The sequence below is a fragment of the Callorhinus ursinus genome, unplaced genomic scaffold (assembly GCF_003265705.2).
Source record: "Callorhinus ursinus isolate GAN/ISIS: 27379988/994484 unplaced genomic scaffold, GSC_fseal_2.0 scaffold13, whole genome shotgun sequence".
Classification (NCBI taxonomy): Eukaryota; Metazoa; Chordata; class Mammalia; order Carnivora; family Otariidae; genus Callorhinus; species Callorhinus ursinus.
The window spans coordinates 45774312-45800151 of NW_027397075.1; the positions used below are offsets into that span (position 1 = coordinate 45774312).

Consider the following 25840-nt stretch of genomic DNA (forward strand, 5'->3'; position numbering starts at 1 on the left):
GTTGCTATTTTAAGTGCTGGATAAATTGTAGTTGCTATTAACATCATCATTGTCATCATCATCACCAACACCAGTCCCTACACTTAGGGTTAGGGATTTAAAAAAAATGAATAAGATATGTTTTCATAGTTCCGTAGATCCTAGGACCATCTCTGATCTTTGAAGTCTTTTGTAGGTGATCAGGCAGAATATAACCTATTTTTCTAGGAAGGGGAAATTTTTTTGCTTGGGAAATTTGTAATACTTTGACCTAGAGGAGGGCATTTACTTTCACCTACTACACTCACTTTGGGAATGTGCTTCCCTAGAGCTCCCCATGAAATTGGGATAAAGGTCTATTGGTTTTTACAGGACCGAAACTTACCTTACTCGGTCTATATAATTATACAAATGGACAGATTTAGTGATTGAGAGTCCCATCTTGGCTGTATCTCTTATATATATTTATGCACAGCAGTAGTATGTTCCAGCGTATTCTAAAGTCCATAAAATCAAATATGACTGAGTTGCTGTTACAGTGCATAGTAATTACCTAATTAGGGAAGTAGCATTTTTAGCATGAAAGTCATGGAGTGCACTTCAGTAAAAAGGAATTTCTGGTATCTGAACTCAGAATAAGGGCTTTCACTCCTGGTTTATGAGGAAGAAAAAACAAAACGAAACGAAACCTGAGTGCTTACTAAGCTCCCTTAATCTACAAATTTTGAACGGTGAAATGTAACTCTGCTCAGAGACAAGGGCTAGACCAGTTGGCTTTTAAAGTTTCTTTGGCATTATGGCGTTCAGCTCATTTGGTGGAAGGATGAAAAGAACCCAGAACTGTTAAATGGGAACTCCCATTATTACAGGCCACCCGGCGTTCTCTCAAGAATTTTTTTCAAAGCCGTCCCCTAACAATCTGTAAGTCAGCCTCCGCTGAGGAGAGGGACATCTGTGTATTTTTAGATAGAAAACTGCTGTCTCCTCGTCATTTTTGTAGAAAACGCTTTTCTCTCTGCTTCCCTTCCTTGGGCCTTCTGGTATCTCCGCAGAGAACGGCGCTCCCTGGTAAATAAAGATAAGCTGCACTTATTAGCTGAGATTTGCAAGGGAAGAGGCTGTTTAAACCCGGATAAGGAGGTAATTGTGTTCTTCTGGCTCTACAGCGGGGCCTCGCTTGCCTCTGTCAGGGCCTGGCCGCCCGCGAGCAGCGGCACGCGTACGCGCGCCACCCCGGCGCGACCCGGAGTTCACGTGGACGAAGCTACACTCCGGCGCGGGAACCGTCGGGCCTTTGAAGTTGCTGAGTCGTCCTGACAGCAGATCCCTTCGTGGGAGCGCTGATGCTCTGCCAGAAGAGTGAAACGCCGTCGTTTTTTAGACTGCCCTTCGGGATAAAAGCGACAGTCGTGCAGCGCAGCCCCAGGGCCAGGCTCACGTCTGAGAGAGCCGTCATTGTTCCCGTCACCCCTCGGTGAGCTCCGCGCAGTCGGCGAGGTCTGCGCCGAGTCAGGGCTCTGCGAGGGCGGGTTTCTTGCCAGGATCGGGGGGTAAACGGCGGCCTAGGGGAAGGAAGGGTGGTGGTGGAGGCCAGGTCTCCAGGGTATCTAACATCTGCTTCAGAACCGAGTTCAGGCGGCTCTCCAGACGTCTCCACACGCGCGCGAGGTTCGCCAACCGGAAGACGGAACCGTCTCTTGACGAAATGTTGCGCTTGCCGTCTGATCCTTCTGGAGAAGGTGGTCTGTTCTTCTGTCACGTTTGCTTCTAGATGGGAAGGATTGGTATAGGCCGAAAGACGGGGGCATCCAAGCCTCTCTATCTCATGTTTATCTCCTGCTTTCTCCACCATCCTCCTCGTGGGCTTGGGAAGGGAACGGGAGAGCCCTGTGCTGACGGGACTAAGTCTGTCTTTGTCCGCACGTGAGCTCAGCTTATCCCAATTGTGCTGACTCTGTGGGATTCCCAGAAAATAAAAGCCAGGGACAAAGCACCAGGAAAATGAGCTGGCCCACTTGAGCCTGGCCTCCTTCCCATACCCCCGCCCCTCCCCGCCACCTGTGAGTAGACCCCAGGGTGAGGGAAGGCAAGCCTGGAAAGGAGTTTTGCTGAGAAACGTGGATACCTTTTGCAGCCTGATATTTTCTTCCCAGGCTCATTTATGGGGCATGCTGAACGTGTGTGTGTGTGTTTACGAGTGTTCCTTCAGACAGTGTTATAAAGCAGAACACAAAAGCTGTTTCCGAGTAGTTGGGGATTAGTTGTCAACCCTCCACCCCCCACATGTTTTTTGCTTGAGGCATTTCAAATATCATCTGGTTACTTGGTTATTTCTGAGGAATAAAGAATAGCTGTGAATGGAATGTTATTGAAGCATCCATTTTCAGCTGTGATTTTAATTGCTTGGAAGTGTGGAAACTCGGTTTTTAAATTTCCGAACTCTATCTCTTCCTGGCACTTTCTCTTCAGGCTTCCTTTGAATAGATAGACCCCACATACTTCTAGAATAAATCTGCAACTCGAGAATACACTCAGTCAGAGGTGGATTTACCATGAATGAATTAAGCTTAAGCTTTGGGGCCTCTCATTTTAAAGGCTGCTTTCAAGGTCCTGAGAAGGAGCCTAGCAGTGTGTTCACATGGTCACATATTTTTGTTAGATTTACGAAAATAAGATCTTTTACAAATACAGTTTTTCTTAAAGAAAGCTACGCTAACGTTGTAAGTTTCGGTTCTTGAGCACCCTCTGACAGCTGGGTGAGTAATTTCTTATCAGCTGCCCATCTTTATCTTAATAGAGGAATATAAATTAGGTTAACGTAGAATATTTTAGAGAGGGATTTTTTGGCAGTCACCATTGTCCTCTCAAAATGCAAAACACCATTTATTGTACTTGGATTTGTCTTAAGGAAAGCAGCTGCAGAAGATAGAAGATTTTCTGGAGGGTTTCACAATGCTAACTAATGAGGAAGAAAATAATACCTCATAATTCATGACAGAAGGGGCCGCCTCCTTGTTATTTGGTGGGACATTAGCTATTGACAAAAGGATTGCATGGCACATCCTCCGGACCTTTTCTTCAGGACTGGGAGAAATGAGAGGAATGTTTGAAATGACGTAGGGGCCTTCGTATTTCCTTTGCTCCTTTCATCTCTCATTTTTTGGCGTGGCAAGGGTTGGGCCTACATGCTTCTTGTGGTTGGCTTTGGTGAGAGGTTCCAGAGGAGCAGGGAGCAGGGGATTCTTAGGGCAGTCTGTGGGCTCAGGAGAGGGTCCGGGGATATCGTTGAGGCTCTGTGTTGCTTGAACTCCAACTCTGGCCCTCGTAACCATATCATGACCGGGAAGCTTCCTGAAGCAGCAGGAGACACCAGGCATGTGAACTTCATGTACCCCAGGATTTAGTTAACAGGGTGTCCATCCTAAGTGTGTTAATTTACCCCCTCTCTTTTCTCCTTGCTACTCCCCGTGTGTTTTAAATTAAATCAATAAACCATATGGCTGGAACATTTTAACGTGCTTTCTGAACTTTTTGTTCTCTGACCTCTGAGGTGGTTTGCCTGGTAGTATACTTGCAGGCTACCATTCCATCAAAGTCATTTCCCCCATGACAGCATTAATCAGGGTTATTTAACTCTGGTAATAATAACACCCACATTTAAGAGGCTTAACAAACATTTTTCTCTCAATGCCAGTTGAACATGCATGTTCCTTATCAGGCAGCTTTCCTGGGTAGCTCTCCTTAAAGCTCTGACTGGGGGACATGGGAACCTTCCATCTTGTGGCCACACCTCTTTGATGTCCTTGGAAATTCTCTCTGTTAAAGGGGCAGATGGAGAGAGTGGAAGATTGTGTGAGGATTTTAGGAACCAGAACTAGAAATGGTACACAGTACTCCCATCACATTCTATTGGTCAAAACTAAGTCACACGGCTGTGCCCAAGTGCAAGGGAGGCTGGGAAATGTAGTCCAGCCATACGGCGGGGGGCGGGGCGGGGGAAGAAAAGGGATAGTAGGGATCAACCAACCAGTCTCTGCTGGAAGGTGACTACAAACTAATATTAGCTCTGAATCTTCATCCCTCAAAATTAATTTTGTGAGATTGTTCTGCTCTTTTACCTTGAGCTGTTTGAAAGTGGTGGCTTCTTAAGCCAAATAAAACTGACACAAATAAACAATGCTCATTTTAGAGAAATTAGAAAACACTAATTCAGATGACTCCTTGATATACACCCTAATCAATGGTGAACGATATTGGTACAGTTCTGCTGAATGGTAAGGAATGTGTGGCTTGATCTTTTAAGATTATATTGAAAGGTAGAATAAAGCGGAGAACTAAATACAGTAATAGAATTTTAGAACTAGAGAAAGCTTAGAAATTATCTAATCCCAGACTTTAATAGATGCTGGCACTGAACACGAAGCAAAGGGAAGATATGCTCTGAGGTTGATACTCTTTGCATTCCATGGGGAAGCATAATGACTTGACTTACCAATGTCACATGGCTACTGAGAGAAGTGAGCCTGGGACCCGGTGCTTCAAATTATGAGTCAGTGCGCTCTTCACATATATTTAATTAACACCCCCTATCCTGTGTATACATATATGCATTCATGCTCCTCTTCAGAGTCATTCATGTGAGTTTAATTTACAGTCCACTGAAATGGAAGGAAGACATGATTAATGTGCCTTATTCTCAAAATGTGGGGCTAGCAGGTCTGTGGCATTACATCTGTAATAACGTCATTTGCACAGCCTGTGTGCTGCTTTGCAAATAGCCCCCAAAGTATTTTGTGTGATGGTCACCAAGTTCGAAGAGAAATGAGATATTCTTTTCACTGGTCTGGAAAAGAGCAAGTTGCAGTGGCTGACTTCAGAATGCCCCATTGTTCCAAGCCTAACAGGTGCAGGTTTCGACACCAAGGGTCGGATCCCATTACCACTCGAGTTGCATGGATCACTGACCTTGAAAGGGGTCTGCACACACATCAGTGTGGGACCCGTCCTTTAGGAACCACGGCCACTAATCTGAATGGCTATTTAGAGCTGTGAATGGCATTTAACAGGCGTCCCTCCATTCTTCCAGGCTCATTGAAGAATCCCAGTCCTTCTCCTCCTGCTCATTAGAACTGACACTTCCCAGGCCGGAGGGATGACCAGGATGAATCAGAGAGGTGAGATCTTCATCCTGAAGGACAGGGTACAGTTCAGGGCCAGCTGGGGATGAAAGAAGTCACTATTGGCAATTGGGGCTTGGAGCTTATGATTGCGTCTCCATTATAACAAACACACAATTATGTGGAATATCTCGAAGATACCTTCGTTTAGAAGTTAGATGATTCAATCAAGTCATTTTCATAGTATTCTCTTAAAAAGAGTAAATCCTTCAGTTCTTATGCCTATATACTTGCCCGCTCTTGAGTTCTCAAACAGACATTTTTCCTATGGAGCTTGTTTAATGTTCTGTTTACATTTTGTTTACTACATTTAGTGTGTAGTTCACTTTTGTATACATGGTGGTCATATTTATCACTTGGGCTAATTTCTTGAAACTAAAATATAAGAAAGGGCACTACAAACATTTTAGTAATCCAACTGAATTTTGAGGGCATGTGGCTGCTGTATGGCTATTTCACGGAGCAAATTTGTTTGTTTGCTATTGGGTGCGAACTAGGCATTTGCCACTCTCAAATCCCACGGTTATAATTAGTTGCTCAATTGATTTTCTACTGATTTATTGAAGGTAGTAGCATTACACAGAGGCGAGTAGAGAACTTCCATCTGGCCTAAAAAGGCAAGATGGAAATGATTTTCTTGGGGTTGACTATCTAGCTAGTCCATTCATTCTGATTAAAGTAGATGCAGTTTACAATTGAGGATGCGATTAAAAGGGATGATGCCAATGAGGAGAATGATCTCACATACTTTCAGCGATGTTGTAAGTGATCTTTTCAAAAAGAGACACTCTGGAAAATTTTCTATTATTTTGGAATGGCACTGGGGCTTGCACGTGATAACTATTCGTCATGTTAAGTAATGATTTCGTTCATTCATTTAGCAAACTATGAACACTTTTTATGTGCAAGATGTTGGAATAAAAGGCCGAGCATGTTGTAATCCTTGCCCTCAAATGGCTTACAGGTTGGTGAAAGAGACAAACTCCGAGCTCCCACATGCTCTAGTACAGGTTTAGGTGGCCGTTTATACCATCCTATGGGATACGTCTATCGACGTATATGCTCCCATTCCCAGCCATTCAGGTGAATTTAATTTACAGTCCTCTATGGCACTGGGGGTGTCCTATGAGGGCCACGTGGAGCAGGGATGATGAGTTTTTCCAAGGAACTTCAAAGAAGGCTTGAGGGAGGAAACTCAGAGGGCTTTGCCAAGCAGAGGAGGCCCACTGCACAGAGGGACTGAGGAGTGAGCAGGCAAGGAACAGAGGCAAGAGTGATCTTTTTAGTGCCGCTGGAGCATGAAGTACAAGTGGACATGGTCTGTGACTCATACACGAAGCGAAGTCATTAGGAGGGTGGAAATCTCAGCCACCTGCTCAGGGGCAAGAGATGTGTGACTTTATCCATCTCTTCATCCACTGATTTTTAGAAGCTCTCATTTTGCCGCGTGAAGGAAACTTAATCCTCCTCAGTTTGGGATGAATTTCCTCACTTTCCCTGAGTGCCAGGGGCCTTATGGAGACACTGATGGTGGTATGGGGTGGGGCATCAGGACTCTCCTTGTCAGATCTCCAAGCTGGCTTCCGGGGAGGTGACCATTGTCCTGTCTGACCTTCAGTCATCCGCTCTCCAGGGCTGCCACTGGGCTGTTTCTGGAAGGCTGTGGTGCTGCCCCCCAGATGGCAGGAATCCACCTCCAGATCCTCTGCTTTATGAGGACTGCTAGGGCCTGCCAGCTTTGGTTAGTCACACCACATCCACTTCTCTGAACTCTAGCTGCCTATCTGGGCTCTCTGTTGGGAAATAAGGCATGGGACCTTCTGGTCTTGGATCACACCACCTTATCAAGGAGGCATCTGTTTCCCCTCTCCCAGAAACATCAGGGTACAGGCCTCCTTTCTCAGGGACTCCAAGCTTCAGTGGTCTCATTACCTCCTTTCCTACTATTTTCTCCACCAGGGTTAGCTTTTATAATCCTGAAGGTGTGGGATGTGGAGTTGGTGGTGGTGGTGGAGAATCTTTGTTCTTAGTCATTATATTTTTTCCTCTTTTTTTTTTTTTTTTTTTGCTTAGGTCCTGTGTTCTTTTAAATTTCTTTTAATGGCTAGGCGTTTGAAACTCAGAAACCAATAACAGTTTCCTTTGTTCCCTGTTTCTACCTTGTCATTCCTTTCCTGAAGTAAAGGATCTAGAAATGTCAATTTTGGTGTTCTCAACCACAGCTGCACACTACCATCGCTGTGAGCACTTAATGATTAATACAAATGCAGTAAGTCCACTTCCTGAGGTTCTGATTTAATTGGTCTGGTGTGGGGCAGGGGTATTGATGTTGTTTAACAAGCTCCCCAGTAAGTTCTAATTATAGTCAGAATCAAGAATTACTAGACTAGCATAATGGTTAAAAAAGGTCCAAAGTATTAAGGAGAACGAAGGAAAAACATCAACTAATATTGCAAAATATTATCCAGGTCCAGTAGGCCAGTACTGCATTTGGAAGAATCCTGAATGCCCTACAGTGGAACTTTGACTTTATCATGTTGGCAATGTAAGACATTGAAAGAAAAAATTAAGGTGCTGTCCACCCTGTGCTGAGTGCTATGTTTTATGTTTTAAATAGTTACCTAATTTCAGCCTGAGATAAATTCTGCAAGGTAGGTCTTCTTTCCCTCTCCTTTGCAGATGGGAAGAATGGAGCTCAATGAGGTTTTATAAGTTTCTCAAATCATTGGGTAAGCAAATGTCAGCTCCCTGATTGGAATCTAGGTCCCTGATTCAAAACCCAGGCTATTTCATGAAATACTGTTGCCTCCCAAAGTAACATGATAAGACAGTTTATTAATTGAATAAATCAGTTTACAGTTACGCCAACAAAATGGTAGAAGGATGGGGTGCCTGGGTGGCTCAGTGGGTTAAGCGTCTAACTCTTTATTTCAGCTCAGGTCATGATCTCATGGTTGTGAGACTGAACCCCAAGTCGGGCTCCAACGCTGGGCATGGAGCCTGCTTGGGATTCTCTCTTTCCCCCTCTCTCTGCCCCCTTGACCCTGCTCTTGTGCTCTCTCTCTAAAAAGAAATAAATAAAAATTAAAAAATGGTAGAAGGGCCAAAGGTTAGCCCCAAGGGAATGGGATAGCTTGTTGACTGTCATTGCCTTCTCTCTCGGTTAGTAGTTATCATCATACATTCGGTGGTTATTGCTGCTTAGGTCTTTTTTTTTAATTATTACTAATTTTTTTATTTGAGTGTGGTTGACACACATTACATTAGTTTCAGGTGTACAGCATAGTGATTCGACAAGTTTGAACATTATGCTATGCTCACCATATGTGTAGCTACCATCTTACTGAAAGCTTGGACTTCCCCGTCCCCTTCACCCACTTTGCTTATCACCCCAGCACTCTACCCCTCTGGCCTTGTTTTCTGTGTTTACAAGTCTGATTCTGCTTTATGTTTGTCTCTTTATTCATTTTTTTTTTTAGATTCCATATATGAGTGAAATCATATGGTATTTGTCTTTCTTAGTCTGACTTATTATATCACTTAATATACATAATAACCACTAGGTCCATTCATGTTGTCCCAATTGGCATGATCTCATTTTTTATGGCTGTGTAATATTCCGTGGATTTTCCTATTCATTCATCTATTGATGGACTCTTGAGTTGCTTCCATATCTTGGCTATTATAAATAATGCTGCAATAAACATAGGGATCATATATCCTTTTGAATTGTTTTCTTTTGGTAAACATTCAATAGTGGAATTTTTGGATTACATGATATTCCTAGTTTTTTGATAAAACTCCATACTGTTTTCCACAGTGGCTGTGACAGTTTACATCCCCACCAACAGTACACAAGGGTTCCTTTTCTTTCCATCCTCGCCAACATTTGTTATTTCTTATCTTTTTGATTTTAGGCATTCTAACAGGTGAGAAGTGATACCTCAGTGTGGTTTTGATTTGCATTTCCCTGCTGATTAGTGACGTTGAGCATCTTTTCATGTGTCTGTTTATCATTTGTATTACTGTTTAGGTCTTTAGCTTGCTTTTAGCGTGGATAATTTAGTGACTCAGAAGTTAACACAATAGGGGCGCCTGGCTGGCTCAGTCGTTAAGCATCTGCCTTCGGCTCAGGTCATGGTCCCAGGGTCCTGGGATCAAGCCCCGCATCGGGCTCCCTGCTCCATGGGAGGCCTACTTCTCCCTCTCCCATTCCCCCTGCTGTGTTCCCTCTCTCGCTGTCTCTCTCTCTGTCAAATAAATAAATAAAATCTTAAAAAAAAAGTTAACACAATTTACAATATTTATTTGTATTTGTTCTACAAAAATACAATTCTTTACTAAGTAATCAAGTTTTTTTTTTTTTTTACCAACCTCTCCCTATTTCTCCTTATTTATTTGTAGTAATCAGTTTTTGTAAATAATGTCAGCATTTTTTTTCTGCATCAGTAAACTACAGTGTCACAGGGCAAAGAAAGAAAGCAAAACTCCTAAGTGTAAATAGAGTATCCTTGCTACTACCTTGAATGGGGTTTACATAACCTTTGCTTTCCTTGTACACTTTAGAGGAAGATTGGCATCATACTCTCATCTATAATTGCTTCAATCTCTTTTCATGACAGTTATCAGCATTATTCATATAAAAGTTGTTAATTATGTTCCTTAACTGTGACCATTAATTTTCTTATTTTCTGCTTTTCATTGTCTAGGGCACATGAATGCCCATGTATATTGTCCCCATTTTTCCTTCTTCAGATAAAGGTGAGCAAAATCCCTTCTTTAAAACTTGCTGCTGGATAATATACTTGCTCAGAGATTGCCCTGCATTTCATTGAGAGATTTCTTACTAGGGACATCAGAAAATCAGAATGTACTCCAACATGGTTTTGCCTCCACTGGTTTATTGTCTATTTATTTTTCCCAGTAATCCAGGCCTAGCAGAGCACCTGGCATAGCTCAACACATGTTGACTCCAATATGGTCTTCATGTGCTAAACCAGTATGGGATAAGCCAGGTACATTTAATCAGGCATTGCTGAAATTCGAATGTCCTTTTTATACATCAGGTGTCCAGAAGTATAAGATTCTGATTTGAGAGGAATTCATGATGAATTTCCCCTTTCTTCTGATACTTAAGTCATTCATGCCCAGCCCTCCCATCCTTGACATGATAGTGAGTTTTCCTTTGATGTCCCACAATCTCCATATTTGTTTCATTTCCTCTCCCAGAGCCACACACTTATTTATCTTCTCTGTGTATGTTTTGGGGATGTATCTACTTAGTGAAAGAACCTTTTCAATAACCTCTTCTGCTTTCATTATGTTTCCATCAGCCTTCCTCTTTTATTACACAAGTTGACCTGGGCCCCATCAAAGCAGGAAGGGGTTTTCAGCATAAAGGATCCAGGTAACACAGAAGAGAGATGCATAGTGGTTGAAGTGAAATGTAATACTGAGGGTCGCAGCAGGTAGGAAGGTGGGGCAGTCAGGGCTAGGCGGAGGAGTAATGAGGGTGAATGGTGGGCATCTCAGGAGGGATGTGTGTATTTGAAAAGGAGGCAGAGGAGAAAGATGGCCTAAGAGCTAGAATACAGATACGGTGGTTCATTTTAAGGAATTTGGGTTGAGAGAAATAGGAATGCTGGCTTTTCAAGCCTTAGATCAGTTCACCTGGCTTGTTTATGTTGGACTTTTATTAAAAATCTGTTATTATTGCTATTTTCCGCTTTTATCCTTTGGAAGCCCTCTCCATTGTTGTGATATTGTTATATTATGTTGTATTATGTTCTTTCTCTCCTGTTTTTCTTCTCCTACAACCACTGTTGGGCATTGTTTATCCTCGATAATGCAATTAGAGTCATCTTTGGTTTTTCAAGTGAAGTCTCTGATAATATGTATATATTTGAGCTTTAATTCATGCCATGCTGTAGAACACTGATGGTAGTCAGTTGTATTTGAATAAAAAAAAAATTATCAGGCCTCAGGAAAGGATGGTGATGGTGATGTTGAGGGGAATAGTTTAAGAAATAGGATGACCTGATTGGAGGTTGTTTTGAAAGTCTCATGGTTAGAGAGGGAGAGGCAAAGAATAACTTGTCAATATTCTCTTATTAGGTAAGATTATTTGAAAGGAGTGAGATTTCAGAAACTTCCAGTAAAGGGAACATTCTAAGCAGCAGGAGGAGAGGAGGCTAGGAGGCAGGAACAGGAACTCCACAGGGAAGTTCTGCAATGTTGTTCAATAAATATGGACTTGAAGCTTATTTTGTGGAGGCTGCTGCCCTGAACTTGTCCACGCCTGATGGCACTCCTGATGTTCTCTAACCTGGCCCAGCGTTGGTTTTGGGGGAAAGTCTTTCTTCCTTTTTTGTCCTGACCAACAGCTTTTTTTTTTTTTTCATTTTGGTGGATGAAGTCTGGATCAGGTGTCGTCAGCAATTGAGATCACACGCAGAAAAATAAGATGAAGGAGAATAATAATAACAAAATTGTGTTATGGAGATCACTTCCTTTAGATTATAGGTAAATATACATAAAGAATGCTCTCCCACGCTCCCAAATTCCCATCTGTGAGAAATTCTGACCCAGCTCAATTAACCTACCTTTTATGAAAACTTTTCATAAAAAGTGCCTGATAGTGTCCTTCCTTTCACTACGAGAACATTTTCAGTCTTGTCTTATCCCCACGGTGGGCAGACTATGCTTTAACTCCTTTTCGCTTGCATTTAAGAAGTGCTTAATACATACGTTTGAATCAAAGGTAGATTAAAGATGCATGGCCAATACTGAAGTAATGTTTCCATTTTTGCCGAATTGGCAAGCTCTGCTCTGTGTTTGTAATGGTCACGTAGATACTTCTCTATGCACGCATACATGTATTAACCTTTGCAGGAGCACACAAGTGTTTGAAGGCAGTGGCGGGAAGAGGGGTGGCATTCAGGCCCGAGAACTGCCTGCCTTGGCTTTGAATCATAGTGTTATCACTATCCAGCTGTGCGATTTGGGGCAAAGCCTTTAACCTATCCTATTGAAGTATTCTCTTGTGTGATGGGGATGATACTAGCACCTGTCTTATAAGATCATTGTCAGAATAAAATGGTAGAATACATGCAAAGGAGTTAGAACAATCCCTTTCACTAGTGAATACATGATAAATATTAGCTATTGATGTTATTATAATGGTTTTGTGTACAAATTCTTTTGTCCGTGTAACTCTTATCTCAAAGACCAGATTATAAACTTCTTGCGGGTGGAGACTGTTTCTCTCTGTATTGCTTAGCTCAATCTTAAGCATAGAGTAAACTTTTAATAATTGTCTATTTCTTTTTTTTTAAAGATTTCATCCATTTATTTGAGAGAGAGAATGAGATAGAGAGAGCATGAGAGGGGGGAGGGTCCGAGGGAGAAGCAGACTCCCCGCTGAGCAGGGAGCCCGATGTGGGACTCGATCCTGGGACTCCAGGATCATGACCTGAGCCGAAGGCAGTCGCTTAACAAACTGAGCCACCCAGGCGCCCAATAATTGTCTATTTCTTAATTGTTGGGAACAGGGTGATACACTGGAGCCCAGCGAGCTCATGGAGCCTCATAACATTTCTCCGAAACATTCCAGGGAGTAAATGATAGTTCTGAACCCACAAGAATCCCCTATTTGGCCAGGAAGGCCAGAGCCCTCTGGAAGTTTCTGAGATGGTAATAAGGAATATTTATAGCTACAGGCAAAACCTTTCTCAATAAATAGTATTAAAAAGAAACTATATGTATTCTGAGTTCTAACTAGATCCATGTTAAATTACAATACAGCTGATGGATTTAGGTAATTTTAAATTTTATTTTTTTCTTGTTGCTGCTTTTGCTGTCTTTTAGTAATGAGATTAGATCTTAAGTTCTGTTTCATGACTATGTCCTGAATTAATCTTATCTAGGACAATAGTGGTATTTAGGTGGTACAGAAGTTAGCTTCAGAATATCTAGTGCAATTTTTTTTAGATTCTGTTCAAAGAGGAAAAGGAAGAGAGCACCGAGCAACATCGTGGCATTGGAAAAATATCTTCATCTCTTTTTCAAACATTTTGAGATGAGTGAGACTCCGCGTACATGTTGCTAAATAAATGCCTCCTTCACCATGAAACCGTCAAATATTTCAAGAGAAATTAAATCCTTTAGACTCTTATTCTTTTACACTTGACTCATCAGAATCTTCTTTTGTAAGAGCAACTTGATACCTAAGGCACCCCTGGGGCCTTTATTCTTGAACAAGGAGGTCATATTTTTGCCAGCGCTCTTTGCAACCTGAACGAAGAGAAGCTCAAGTTCAGCTTCAAATTTGGAACCCACAACCTTGAGTGAGTTGTAATGCTGGTAAATTTATTCTCTCTGCAAACTCTCTCAGAGGCCACACTTGGGATAGGATGGGTATCTTAGAAAAGCATGTGTCTGAGGCAGGAAAGAACCGTTAGGCCTGTCAAGGTACGTGGAGGGTCAGGTCATGGGCAAAAGTCAACACGGGCAGTGGCATTCTGGGAGAGCTGAGAAGCAGAGTTCCAAGGTAATATACCCGCTGTGTCCACACGGGAGAGGAGTAAAACATCAGGGGTTGTAGATGAGGTGAGTGGGTTTTGTGGACCGAGTTCTCAGTGAGTTCTCCACAGTGAATGCTATATGTGTTCATTCATTCTTTGAACAAATACCCATTGAGCAGGCACAACAAACATTGCACAAATGTTGGAGATATAGGGTTAGCAAGGCAGATGAGTCCCTTCCAACAAAGATAAGCAAAGCTGGACACTAGTTAAAGTGGAAAGGGCAGAATTTAATCAGTAAGAACTATTGCCATAGGGAAAAGAGTCCAGCATGAACTGAACTCAGCTTCGATCTGTATAGAGGTGACTGGACATGAATGGGAAGGGAGGAGGGAAGGTGGGGGCTCAGTAGAGCCAGGGAAGTGAAAAGTTTCAAAAAGCAAGAGGGGAAGTTGGTCCATGTGAAACCCATCTGGGTTGGCTAACTGGTGTTTATGCCTTTCGGTCTCTACTCTCCCACAGTGACTGGGAGTCAGGGCCCTATCTGCAGGTGTTGGCTGAACAAACAGCAAATTCTTTTGGCAGTCTTGAATTTTCTCAGGCAGGCACTTTAAGGGGGACTGGCATCATCTTAGGAATGTGGCCTTTACCTGTTAGAAACCACATTAGTGTTTGTTCAACTCTTCATAGGACAAGACTGAGGCCTAGTCAAGAAGAGGGCTCAGAGGCGTCTCGCTAGGGTTTGGTCAGGAAGAGAATCTTGGTCCCTTCCCTCGTGGAACTCCATTCTATCAAGAAATTAGAGAATAACATTTTAATGAAATGCTTCATTAAATTGATAAATATTATTTTATGATAAGGGTGCTTGTTCTGTACTTGAGGTGTTCCTCACAGGATTGGTAAAGAGGTAACTCATCAATTTTCCATGACATTAATTAACTTGGGAAATTCGTGCCAGAACTACTTGGAGGCAGGTGTGATGTATACACGGAATCATCCATTTCAACATGTTTGTTTCACTGTCCTCAAAACGTCTAGGAGAATGTCTGGGTTGTCTACCTCTCCATTTGGCATCCGCAAATGAGGTATGGGTATTATATTCAGAAAGTCTGAACTCTCTCAAATCAGTGATTCAGATAAGTCATTTCCAATACATTCCAATACAGATAGGTCATTTCCAATACATCCAATCCATCTTTCTTTCCCTATTTTTGATTTGGACAAGATGTTTTGGACACTCTCTGAATCAACTGCTGCCCCAAGTCTTGAAATAACTTCTTAGTTCAGTTAGCCCCAGCACTACCTTCTCACCACTTTTGTATTTTCCAAGTGGGAGAATTCAAAATATGAGTAGAAGTAGGACCTGAGTTCTGGTTTCCAACTCTGTCATACTTTATGATACAGGACAAGTCACCCCTTGCGGCTTCAATTTCCTGCTCTGAGCTCAGCAGAACACAGTAAGATGTGCCCAGATGGAAAAGTGCTCTGAAGATTAAAATCTGTTATGCACATGCTAGTTTTCATTAATTTTGTAAGCATCCATTGTGCTAGGAGTGCAGAACGCTGGCTTAGGCACTCTGGGGGAGGCAAATTAGGCACAAGACTTGATTCCTACCATTAAGATACTGACAATCAGTTTGAGCTGATGACATAAGGAATTAAAAGTGATATAGGGAATGAAACTGTGATATTTTTGTTGTTGTAGTTTTGTGTTTCTTAGGGGAGGGAGTTGAAAGGAGCAGGAACACATTTTACCCCCTATGTCTTAAGCCCTGTATAGGAGGGACTAGAAAACACAGCTATATTTAATGTGCTATGGTCATTTATTAGAAAAGGATGTGAAGTAAGGTAGTGATCTGGCCACATGTGCAGGGAGACCAGCCACCCTCTGCTCTGCATTGGCACGTGATGATCCACACCGAGGGCCATGTGATGTCAACCCCACGGGGCCTTTGTCTGGAATGATGACTGATAGGGGAACATCACTGTTCAGAAGAATCTTTTCTCCGGAGAGGCATTATGTGTCCAAAACGGATCAAAAATCTCATTTCTTCCCTCCATCTTTGGCTAAAAGATTCATCTGAGTGATTTGTAAATTTAACAACGACTAAGGTTCCAAGCCCTGTCACCCTGTATATCTTGACTACAAGATCTGTTTTGGTCCCTTATCCAGACTCTCCAGAGCTTGGGGCTTGCGGCAATAAAAAGGAGCAAAGAGATATTGTCTGTATCTCAGCAAGGTCCTTGGCAGGCCAGGCCAGGAGCACCTGGTTGCTTCCTTCTGCCTCCTTCCTTCTTCCTCTGGCCTGCTGCCTCCACATGAAGTGACAGCTGAGGACTGAGTCTGCAGCGAGGGCCAAGTGGCCCAGGGGACAGGGCATTCAACGTTCCTCCGGTCCCCTTTCCTCTAGTACGATAATGACGCTGCATCCCTCCAGGAGAAGCATCTGCAGCCTGGTAAGGGTGTTAGTAACAGAAACTCCTACTGAAAAGCCCAAACTGATGGAAATCCTAAACCTGATTTTCCTTTGGTTTGAAATGCATGCTGCTGCAAAGGCAAGTGACCTTCCTTTATTGATGGAATACCTTGAAAATTTCTTTCACAGTCTGCTGTTGCCATGCCTGACTGAGCAAATCCTGCTCTCTCCCTAGAGGAAAGCCTCAGGACCCCACTGGAAAAAGCAAATGATCGATTAATGATGAAATTGGCCAACTTGCCAATAACAATAAATTGCTTTGTTCGTCCCACAGCAAGGATGCCAGCCCAGTGTGTAGCCTGTGCTTGGAGACAAAGGATGGGAACCCCGCTCACAATTAACATAGATGAGCTTTCAGACCCGTAATGAGCATGATGATAACAATAAAAGTGGCTCATGTGTCTGTCTTGTTTTCGACTGATTTCAAATGTTTCACATAGTCTTGTGATCAGATATTTACATTTGTGGGAGAAATGCAATGGCAATAGTCAAGATTTGGTCGAAGCGGGCTTCTCTCCCCTTCATGTGGGTGGATGAGAGTGTTGTTCACAAACACGCACATTTTAACATGTATAAAATACTCTAAAGACAGCAAAACAACTAGAAGACCTCCCTGAAATCTGCCATCCCCTTGAGGAAATAAAATTTGCACATGAAACCACGGGCAAATAAATATAAAACAACATGTCAAAAAGGACAAATTGATATACACAGTCACTATTTTTATTTAGTATTGTTGAAATCATGGAATTAATTCTTTTTATTTTAAGAGTAATATTAATTATCCTCTGCCCATGTAGAAAATCCATAAAATAATGAAGATTGAAATAATGTTCACGGCAATCCACCACTCAGGAGAAAGAAAAGCAACCATGTAACATTTTAATGTAATTTTTTCTGGTCTTTTTAATTTTTTCTAAAGCTTACAGACTTTATTCATAAAAAAGTATTTCATGCATATTCTACTTAGTCTTTAAAAAAAAAAGAGGGGCACCTGGGTGGCTCAGTCAGTTGAGCATCTGCCCTGGGATCAGGTCATGATCCAGGGGTCCTGGGATCGAGCCCCATGTCAGGCTTCCCTGCTCAGCAGGGAGCCTGCTTCTCCCTCTCCCTCCTGTACCCTTCTCCCTCTCCACCTTCGTGCTCTCTCTCAAATAAATAAATAAAATCTTAAAAAAAAAATGTGCCATAGTGCTAAGTACATTCACATTATTGTGCAACCAATTCTGATCTTTAAAAAAGGTGTATATACATGAATATGATAAATTTTTTTATTTTCTTATTTTTATTTTTTGGGGGGATAGATTTTTTTATTGTACTTATTTCTCTAAGTAATGTTTTTTCTTCGTATCAAAAATAATCCAAAACTTATAAAATACCCATTATTGTAACACTAAGAAGTAATTAATGTTATATTTTACCAGTTATCCCTCTACCATTTTTCCATGTGAGGACATGAATCTGTGTAGGTATATATCTGTACATCATTTGCATTTGAATTTATAAAGACAAAATTATATCAAAGGTATCAAATACCTTTTCCTTTAGGATTATTTTGTGAGTTATCTGATACAAATAAACCTGCATGTATTGTTTTATTGCCTTTTTTTTAAAAAAGATTTTATTTATTTGAGAGAGAGCGAGAGTGAGAGAGATCACAGAGGCAGAGGGAGAAGCAGGCTCCCCACTGAGCAGGGAGGCCAATGCAGGACTCGATCCCAGGACCCTGAGATCATGACCCAAGCTAAAGGCAGACGCTTAACCGACTGAGCCACCCAGGAGCCCCTTACTGCATTTTTTTTTTCCATTTCACATTGTTGTATGTGATTTTGTGGTCACTTACAGTGGCAAGGCTGGAATAGTTTAAGGTGAAGGAAAGTAATTTAGCAGGGAGAGCTTTCTAGAGGAGGTCAGCATGAGGGCTAGGTGAAAGATACAGGAACAAACCCCCTCTTTGTCTACCCCCAGCCTATTGGCTATTTCTCCTGCTGCTCTGGTCTCTGAAGCATTTGCAGGGGGAGGCAGAGTTCAGCATGCACCAGAGGCACGGGACAAGGGAAAGGACCATGGGTTGTAGGGAAATGGCCCGGTCCAATTGCTGAAAATCAGGCTTCCTGCTTCTTGTTCGCTGGCTAAAAATGTTCTCTCTTGAGGCTGTAAGATAATGACGCTCTTGTTGAACGCTGAAGCCAAGAAGAGATGGCACTGAAAAGGCAAATACTTATGTGCTGCCTGTAACAGAATGTTTCCAGATACCCAAGAGAATTTAAAAATACTCCTTAAAATATAAAATAATTTCAGAATTTCCAGCAATTAGTAACAAGTGGCAAGTAGGCCAGATTACAGAGAGCTTGAATTGTGTCCTGGGGCTTGACAAATTGAGACCCTGGATTCATAGCAGTCCTCTTTAATCAGTGATTCATATAAATTGATACATGTCACTAGTCATTTTATCTACTAATCACACAGGCTACAGACAAGCTGAGAGATTTGTTCTCAGGTTGTTGGGTGGGGGGGGGGCAAGTAGCCTGTGTACCTTGAGGTCATAAAAGTTCATTTACTAGGAAGAACTCCAAATATACACAATTTTCAGTGGAAGGAGATGTGGGTACTAGATTTAATTTTGTTTCTGTTTTTGATTTTGTTTTAACTGGTTAGGTGAGCTCTCTTAGATAATCACCCAACTTTCTCTGTGCCTTGGTTTCCTTTTTAGTGTAATGGGTTTAATCCTCTCTAGTTTACCTACCAAAGCTTTTGTGAGGCATGAATTTGTGAATAGATATGGAAACACTTTGAAAGTTAAAAATGCAATGTAAAGGTACTATTAGCAAAAGTCATTACACAACAAGCCCATAACATGGATTGGAAAGTGAATTAAGAGAACAAAATTGGTTTTCCGTATGGACTCAAGTGGCTGACTGGCTATTATGTTTGGGAGCATGTGGGGGCAAACTTTCTTTTTTGATATACATTTTCAAAATCTTTTCATAAGAAAAATTGAGCATCTTTGAAAAGATAGACCACTTAAAACTTATACATTATTAAAAAGAAGATAGTCGAGATACAGCCTAAATTCATCTTTTTTGTAATCATGTTTGAATTTGCATGAAGGCATTTGGTTGCTATTTGGGGCAAGGATTGTGACTGGTCATGACCCCATCTCCAGGGCTTCACCTAGGGTCTGGCACATCGTAGGCATTTGTTGCTTATTGAATGAATGGATGGATGAATGAATGAAAAGTTGGGGGTGGGGTGTCTGGGTGGCTCAGTCAGTTAAGTGTCTGCGTTTGGCTCAGGTCATGATCCCAGGGTCCTGGGATTGAGCCCCGAGGAGAGCTCCCTGCTCAGTGGGGAGTCTGCTTCTCCCTCTCCCGCTCCCCCTGCTTGTGCTCTTGCTCTGTGTGTCAGATAAATAAATAAAATCTTAAAAAAAAGAAAAGAAAATTTGGGTCTTGGGTGTTCAGGGGGTAAGGTAGTAGGTTTCTGACATCTATCAGAGAAACTACTATGTACCAGTTAGAATACTAAGACTTTAGCTTCATCTGCTACATTTATCAAAAATCCTTGGTAAAATTTTTTACTAGCTAGAAATGATAATGATTGTGTTCCCCAAAGACACACAAATGAAACATGCTGTTGGGGGAAGATGCAGATCATGGACTGTTTTGTAGAATTCATCCAAGCTATGGGATACACATATCCATTCATCCATGCACGCAGCCAATAGATGTCTATGAAATGAACACACACACACAACATATATTCTTACTGCCTGGTTTGATTATTAAACCCAGTAATTTTGAGGTAAAAATGGGAAGAACAGACCTTCTTGTTTTATAGTTGAAGAGAGATGTTGAATTACAGTTTAAGGCAACATGGCAGATTAGCAGTGTCTGACTTCCCTAATGGCTACCTAGGGGGCCTGGGGCTCTGATTTGGGCTGGAGTCCAAGAGCCTAGAGGGGTGCATGAGTGGATAGAAGTGAGACATAGCTGTAGGCCATAGGCATGAAGTCTCAGTTCCAGCATTGGTGGTCCAAAGGGTGAAGTCTATGTGCTGGGATAGGAAAGGATGGTTTAAGAGGCAGGTCTTGGGGTAGTCCCCAAATAACACTGCAGAGAGCTGGAGAGAGATGGGGGACCTTTTTACTAGGAACCTGCCACCCAGTCCGTTAAAGATGCTTTGCTAATTCAGACAAGTGCAGAATCATTTCTAGAGCTTGGGTGTTCTAACTCCTAGGCAATTTCTGAAGTCCCCACAGAAAATCAATGCATTTTACCAGCAAGACAATGTACTAAGCATATTCCAGAATTAAACAACCCAAAGCTAATGATCAGTGTGGTGGGTGTTGTAACGGGCACCAGCCAGATCTGCTTTCAGGAATAGAGGACTCGTTCCCCAGCCCCCGGCTGGCAGACCCCAGCTGCTTCCAGGCAATTGTCTCTGCAGAAGAAAACCCTTCCCCTGGAAGGCCTGAGTTCAACGGCTGCTCCAATAAGGAGAGTAAACATATAGCCTCCTCATTCCAACTCGAGCAGCTAGGAAGTGGCACCCTGGCTCTAAGTAGGATGAGCTGAAGACTGCACTAAGAGAGTGTCCACAGCTCCCCTTCTCCCCCGGCCCTTGTCTGCTTCCTTCCCTTCCCCTTCCCAGGTGGTGCTCCCAGGACCACTCCCTGATAAACACCTGCAAACTTATCTCCATCCCAGAGTCAGCTTCCCTGCCCGGCCTGACCTGCTTTCCTGGCTGACAGTGAGCTGCTTGTCTTTCAGGAGATGGCTGTGACAACAGTTTGACAACCTATTGGGAAGGTCTATATGAAGATCTACAGAGGTGTGAAGACCAGGTAATGTCCCGATACAGAAGCATTTTACTCTATGATGATGCTGTCAGCTCACTTTAAATATTCAAAGCCTTTCCCACAAGGCTTTGATCATCTCAGAGGTTTTTTTTTTTTTTTTTTTTGCCCGTCTTACAGATTTGGAAATCAATGCTAACTGAGGGTTACTGACATGAACAAGAACCCATGACGAGTAAGTGGCAGAAAAGGGACTTAGAACTGAGCTCTTACAAAATAGATGACAACAGGACTTTAAAAACAAAGGACAGGGATCTACGAGGTCACCAGAAGCAGGGAGCCAGGAGAATGGCTCTAAGGATCTGCTGGAGTACAAACGGCATGGCCCAGATGTGTGACGGTGGGACATGGTCGCAGCGCTGATACAGGGCGCAGGGAATTCTCAGGTACGGGGGGGGGGGGGGGTGTTGAGGACGCCGCCCCTGCCCCCTCCCCCTTGAGGTGAAAGATGCAAAGTGAGAGGCCTGGTGACAGTTTCTGGGATTGGTAGCTCTAGCCCCAAACTGAAAAGCAACTTTTCTGTGCAGAATCTCAGGGTCTTACAGAAATTACAGCATTTCTGTCAAGTTATTAATCTTGTGATAAAAAAGAATAATGCTCTCTCTGGTTACACAAATTACACACATATATTTACATATAAAATTTTACATATACATTTTATAAAAATGTTATCTATAACATTTATGTGTAATTTCTCCCCACTAGTCACTTTCTACGGCAGATTGTCCCCCAAACTCTTTTCCAAGCATCCAGTGTTTTCAGCGGCATGGCCGCTCCCCAGCTCAGTCTCGGATTACACTGATTTCTAAGATGTCCCTGTGTGTTCCGGACACGCACGGGAAGCACTCTGCGGCGAGCCCATGTTTTCTCACGCTTTTCTTCTTCCTCCCCAAGCTCCGGTCCTCTTGGCCGCAAGTCGGAACGTGCATACCGCGGCAGCCTTTCTTGTGGGACGTGCTGAGAGCCTGCTCCTCCATCTCTGCTCATCTCCGGCAGCAGAGCACACAGAGCAAGGCGACGATGCGACACAGGGCTATGCAAGCCGCTTTCTGGTGACTGTTGACCAGCCAGGCGACAGGCGGCGCGGGGGCACCGGCTCCGCATCCCTGTTAGGCAATTAGCTGATTGCTCTCGCCCGCAGCCCGAGCGGAGCGCGGGGATTTCACCGCCTGCCCACCTCCACTGCAAACAGAGGCACGTTCTCCGACTTTGATAGCTCCCTGGGTTCTTGTGAAAAACAACCACAGCGTTGCCATAGCGTATTTCTCAAATACCAGCATCAGGGGATTGCAGAATTACAGCAACAAATGTTACGAGGTACTATTTGCAAATAGACATGCAGCAAAATAATCCAAATAGGACCATTAAATAATAATCCTCATTAAAACCAAACCAAACTAAACACTGTCATTCTTAAAAGTGTGCTGGGGTGGGGGGGGTGGGATACCAAAATGTTTTAAGAGAAGATTAATAATTTGCTCATTAATTTTATTGGATAATTACACATCATTGGTCTTTCCAGAGTAGCTCATTTTTGAAATTAAAAATGCCTTTTAGGTTTTCTCTGGTACAATGTGCACATCAGGTGTGCAGAGAGCTTTTTAGCATGCACAAAAATGAATCACAATATTAGACAATGTGCTATTTTTCTATAAGAAGGCAGCCTTTCCTAAAACGTTAATCTGCAAAAAGATGCTCCTAATTTAGAAGAAATTAGAGGGAGAGTCTACTCAGCAAACACCTCTGCTAACAGCTTCATTAGTATGTATTTTCACATAATTCAATTAGCCAAAACACATACACATGCTAACAGTGCTGTTCCCTGCTCTGGGAGTGTCAGCAAGACTTTCAGCAGATCTGAAACAAAATTGCATAAATGGCATGTAAAGCTCTGTGCATACAAAGATACCTTCAGGGTTCTAATAAATTCATGAAACTTTTTAAAGTATGATTTCCTAGCAGGCAATCACTTTTAATTAACAGGATCACCTACAGCAACACATGTCCTTCAAAAACTTACATTATTTTTTCTTTTTGAATTTCAAAGTTTCTGTAGTAAAAGTTGAATAGCTGAGTAGCTTAACCTCAAAAGGATTCCAGGCTTTTATGACAGTTATAAATCACTGTGGTGCCTTCTTTATAAGAAGAAAAGATTCTTAGCACAACAGAGAAAGAAGGAAATCTCTTTTTAGTCATAGCTAGAAGCAAGCATTTTCTCCAAAGGTCAAAAAACTTTTCCCCAGTTAAAGAATAATTTTAAGGACATTGCAGCTACTTGTACAAGTAATCTCTTATAATTTACTTTATGAATTAAACATTCAATTTCCAGGATTGTGGTTTGACACGGATGGACTCGCCTCTTTCTGGAACAGGTTTTGTAGAGTTTCTCCCGTTTAGTTTTTAGTAAACATGGGCCATGGCTGAACGCAGGATTTACTTAATGAGCCCTTCTCCTTAAGGAAAATGAGAATCTATAAACTCACCAAAGGATTCAGTGGGGTGGTTCTCGAAATTTCTTTTTCAGGCCTTTGTTTGAAAGACAGGGACGTGCTCATAGAATATCTAGGGCTAATGGTAAGGTTGCAGAAATCTGAAAAAGAGGCACTTCTGAAATGAGGGAAGAGTAAGAGACACTGAGAGGAAACCTGTTTGCCTTCCCTCCCCTCATCCTGAAGGGACCTGGCCAGTTGTCTAAAAGGGTAAGTGGAGAATGAGGATCATGTCTTCTGCCCTCTGCAAAGCTAATAAAGTACCTGCAGGGTGGGATTACACCATCCAAGACTCAGAAGTGAGCAGTGGTGGAGAGTCTTTGCAGACAGAAGCAGCAGTGAATCCAAGCCCTGCTCTGAAATCACCCATGGAACCCCCTGCAGCCAGCCACCATCATTTCTCCCCTGGGTGACGGTGGCAGCCTCCCTGCTGGTCCTCCTGTCTAGGACTGCTCCTCTCAAACTCATTCTCCACCCGGGGTTTATTTGCTGGTTTGGGGGGGAAGAATTAGGTTGGCCACAGGCTGTATGAGGTGTTAGGGACACAGATTTTTTCAAAACATAAATGCAATCCTTTACTTCCGAGCTCAATTATCTGAAAAGATTCCCACCATCCTTAAGATAATATCTAAAATCCTTAATATGGCACAAAAACCCTCTACGATTTTGCCCTCTGCTAATATTTTCAGCCTCAACTGTTGTTCTCGTTTACCTCTCAATCTGATTTCTAGCCATATTGGACTATTGATAGACCCAGCCACCCACCAAAGGGCTGTTTTCTTTCTCACCTTTTTTCCCCCAAGTGTGGCTTTTTAGTCCCAGTCTTCAGAAGATCCCTTTTCCCCTTTTCCTCAGTTTGAGTCAAAGGCCACCCTAGTGAATTTTTAAGTTCCCACTTAAAGATCGTGCCTTTATATCCTTTCAGAAGCCTTCTCTGACTCCCCCAAACTGTTGACCCTTCTAGGCAATCTTGATGCATTCTCTCTGTTCATTTCAATGGCAGCCCTCATGTAGTCAGTGAATATTTATTGAGCACTTACTATGTGTCAGGTGCTGTTCTGGGGATATCATGATGAAAAGGTAACTCTGTTCTAAGGGAGCTTCTATTTTAGTGGAGGAAAATAAACATAAAATAGCTCTTCAAGTAAATAAGTAAGTAAACAAGACAATCTGTGATTGTGGTCATCGTGGTGGGGAAGAGTGTTCTGTTTTAAGTAGGGGGTTCAGATGAGGTCTCTGTGAGGAGATCATGTTTGAGCTGAGGTATAAATAATGAGAAGAAGCCAGCCCAAGAATAGCTAATAAAAGATAATGCCATGCGCAAAAGAAAGAAAAATAAGCCCACAGTCTCTGAAGTAGGAGCAAGTTTGGGGTGTCCAAAGACAGAAAAACCCACAGTAGCTGTTAAGTACCAGGCATGTCTTACACTTTCTGTGACGTGTCTTAATCTAGAGTCCGGTTAGCCACCCATTTGGCTCTCACACTAAGCAGTGTATTACAACTAAGTCTTTACCAGAAAAACAGCTGTTGTTTTGGCCTTCACAGGTCATTTTCTTTATTATAAGATTTATTTGTTTATTTGACAGAGAGAGACAGCAAGAGAGGGAACACAAGCAGGGGGAGTGGGAGAGGGAGAAGCAGGCTTCCCGCTGAGCAGGGAGCCCGATGCGGGGCTCGATCCCAGGACCCTGGGATCATGACCTGAGCCGAAGGCAGACGCTTAATGACTGAGCCACCCAGGCGCCACTCACAGGTCATTTTTTGGTCTAATTTCTCAACTTGTTCTGAACTATGCAAGGTAGAAGGCTGCCATTTATTTGGCCTCTCAAAGATGTTAACATTAGTGAAATAAATGTAAATACTTTTTTCTATGTGGTTTGTTCCTTTATGGTGTTTATGGTGGGTTTTTTTTTTTTTCCTGTGTAGAACCTTTAATTTTTTTTTAGTCAAATTTATTATTATTTTTCTTTTATGGTTTCTAAGTTTAGGTCATAATAAAGCTTTCCTCATTCTAAACTTGTTTTAAGTTTCCAGTGTTCTGGTTTTTAACTTAAATTTTTAAGAGCAGTTTTAAGTGCATAGCAAAATGAGAGAGAGGAAGGTACAGAGATGGCCCATAGACTCCTGGCCCCCACACACGTACAGCTTCCCGCTATGTAGATGTCACTCACCAGAGAGGTGCATTGTTACAATGGATGAACCTCCACTGATATATCATCATCACCCAAACTCCATACAATACATTGGGGTTCACGCTTCATGTTATATGTTCTGTGGATTTAAACAAAAGTATAATGACATGTATCCTCCATCTTTATAATAGCATACAGAGTATTTC

General features: G+C 42.4%; 1 long non-coding RNA gene across 2 annotated transcripts; it reads left to right on the plus strand.

Moving 5' to 3' along the window:
- The first annotated feature begins 902 nt into the window (after positions 1–902).
- On the plus strand, positions 903–22405 carry LOC141373959 (uncharacterized). 2 transcript variants are annotated; one of them, XR_012380412.1, is made up of 6 exons: positions 903–1047; positions 1146–1718; positions 5066–5153; positions 20865–21001; positions 21134–21399; positions 21908–22405. It is a non-coding gene; the product is annotated as an uncharacterized lncRNA (long non-coding RNA). The 2 variants fall into 2 exon arrangements; XR_012380413.1 differs by having other exon boundaries at positions 1146–1453.
- The last annotated feature ends 3435 nt before the right edge of the window (positions 22406–25840 follow it).